We start from the raw sequence: 3,335 nt of genomic DNA on the forward strand, positions 1-3,335 counted from the left end.
AGTATTTTCGATCGTATTATTTATGTTGATTATATATTTTATTGTAGGATTAATCTAAATGGTTGGATATACTTCAATTAGATATGGAGGGAATGGATAGAAATGGGTGACAATGTTATAAAATATGTTGGAGGTAATAGGAAATTGATTAAAATTTCAGAACACACATCATTCGAAGAATTAATGCAAATAGTGAGTAACAAGTGTAATATAGATCGACGGATATTTAACATTCAGTTAAGCATAAAATCGAGCATCTTGACGACGACATTCTTGTAGAAATTTCGAATGATGAAGATGTTGAGATTCTTAACGGTCTATCTAACCTCTTCAAAGAATGTGTTCCAGTTTTTGTTATAACTACAGTTAATGATCATAGTTATAAGGCTCAACAAGCAGATGAAGATTTACAAGGTGGTAAGCCAAGTAGTTATCTAGAAAATCAAACTATTAGTGTAGAAGAGATTCAAAATATCAAGACCAATCTAAAATATGAATTCTTAGAGGAAGATTTTACATATATAAATGAAGTTAATGTTGATGCATTGTATCGCGCGGAAGAATTTCTTAATAAGTATGAAGCAACTTTTCCAAAGTGGAGTGAATCTGATGAAAAGGTTATACATCATATTCCAATCAATAACCAAAGGTTAAAGAGAAGACCTATATGACTGAATCGAAGGCCTGTCATAATAGCATACTCATACGCACTGAATCTGATCGATACTGGTGATATATGCTCTTTGATAGGGTCACTAATTAGGCAAAAGTCGGTGGGAGAAGGCTAATCATGAGCATCAATAGGAAGAGGAGCAATGATCAAAGAACTAACGTCAGGAGGACTCGATGATGTATCTCCTGATGCCAAAGAAGATCGACTATTTGACACCCCTATATATCAGACGATATCCTTATACCAGTCTATATCTCTCTCAACCGAAGATAAATCTATTGGAAAATTAACATCATCCTGTAAAATATTTATTTTCAGTATTCATTATTGTTATATCCAGAGTATATGTTAATGCTTAATAAATTAGTACTTACTGTATCTCCAGTGAAGATAGTTGAGATAGAATCCCATCCCGAAATATCCTTTGTGTGCCATCTCAACATCCAGGTGACTTCTACAATCTGTGACATATTCGTCCATCGATATAACGAGTCCAACATCTCATATATCCAAAACTACAATATCAACATAAATCGGTTATTGTATATATTTACAATCATATTAAACTAATTTTATTTTAAACACAAATTTTTTGTTTAAATTAATAAATACAATAACTACTTGAAATGCTAGTGGAAATCCCATGATGTCATACTACTTAAGTTAGTTTTCCTTTTTCTTTTTCAAATCAGAATCTATAGAAATTCAGGAGATATTATCTCATATAGAGCGATATGTCATCTGCCACACTTGTACTCCCTATGGGTATGCATTAAACCCATCAAGATTATCAGCTAATTATAATATCTTCTGGGGAATTGTTTTCCTTAAATCACTCCCTAACAGCCCCATGTGAAGATAAAACAACAGTGCTAACTTCACTGTATCAGTGTCATCCTCCCCCCAAGGTCTTTGTTGGAAAACACGACTTAGATTAGCATATATAACTGATTTACACTCGTGAAAATATGTCTGGAGGATCCGATTTGTGGCCTTTGATGGAATATAGAGGTCGATATCTACCATATGACTGAATCGAAGGCCTGTCATAATAGCATACTCATACGCACTGAATCTGATATCCATATCATTAACTCGAAACCATAACTCTTCTCACGAGGTCACCTTATTTACCGCTCAAAGAGTGAAGGAATGTATTAGAATCCTACTAAATCGACTATCCTTTAAGTCCAGGAAGTGTCTGAAACAGGTACATAGAAAAATTTGTAATTGCCTCTCTGTTAATAATTTTTTTATTATAGCTCCCACATCTCTATATCCACGTGTAGTAACTTGAGCCTTGAAGTGTTTTTCGGGAGGAAATTGCATTTCATCCTGGCCTTTGTCCCTTTTTCTCTTTTATCCAGCTCCCTGTATGAAAATTAAATCACAGTTATATTAAATTTATATCAAATTTATATTATAAATTATTCAATTTTATACATAGAGGCCTTATTTGAAAAAACAGATATCAAATTCGAATTTTACACGTCAAAAAACCTTAAGATGGATAAATTTCATTTTGCCCCTAATTTGAAAAATATCAAAAAAGCCCTAAAATTATATATAATCACATTCTGCCCCCTAATTCCAACCACACGAAGTCGCGTTGCGGATAACTATGGAAAACCGCATTTTGCCCCCACCAAGCAAATTTGGGTGTCAACCACACGAATTCGGGGGGTTGACCGTAATTTCGCGTGTCAACGAATTTTTCAAATTTAAACTCTGCCTTACCACATGATGAAAAAGCGTATTTTTACCCCCAACCACACGATATCGTGTAGTCCATGAAATTTGAAAAGTGGAAAAACCACCCCGTCTTTAACAATTCTCATCACACGAATTCGTGTGGTCACTGCGCCATTCACATGGCCACATTTCACCTCCCAAACTTTGTTTTTCAAACTTCATTTCAGCAACAATCAACTCTACACCTAATCTAACACAAAAGCCCTAAGAAAATTTATCAAAATCACCAAATCAAGCATTTTCGTCAAGAATTTCAAATTGAAACCCTAACGCTAAACACCTAAATTTCACATCAAATCGCTCAAATCTTAAACTGAAATGCATAAAGAGATGACAAGGGTTGATTTACTAACCTTTTTGTCCATCTTCGTGGCTGGAAATGTAGCAACAATTGTCAGAGAAAATCGAAGTTGTCGAGTGCACGAAAACGTGAATTCAAAATTTCTGTTTTCATGCGTTGGTTTGTGATGCGCGTGATTATGGCCGAATTTGACATGGGAGGCATTTTCATCTCTTCACAATTTTGGGGCAGTTTCGCTTAACAGTAAAATCCAAGGTTAATTTTGTTTTGCCCCCTTATCTTTAGGGCAATTATTTTAATTTCCCTTTTTTATATTTTCAAATTATAAAATTAATTAATTATATATTTTTTCAATTTATTATCTTATTACCTTTTTTTTTAATATTCTTTAGTTACTTACTATTTTAATTGAAAAAAAATGATATTTTTGTTCTAAAATTTTAATAAATAAAGATAAAATTGTAACAAAGTTAAGATTATCTTGGTAATTTTTTAATACTTAAGTTGGAGGTAATAGTCAAACAAACCAAACAATAATAAAAGAAACCAAACACTCGAATTCAGGTATATCAATAAACTCCACTTCCAAAATTACCCCTAGAGTTGATT

The sequence above is a fragment of the Mangifera indica genome, unplaced genomic scaffold (assembly GCF_011075055.1).
Source record: "Mangifera indica cultivar Alphonso unplaced genomic scaffold, CATAS_Mindica_2.1 Un_0004, whole genome shotgun sequence".
NCBI lineage: Eukaryota > Viridiplantae > Streptophyta > Magnoliopsida > Sapindales > Anacardiaceae > Mangifera > Mangifera indica.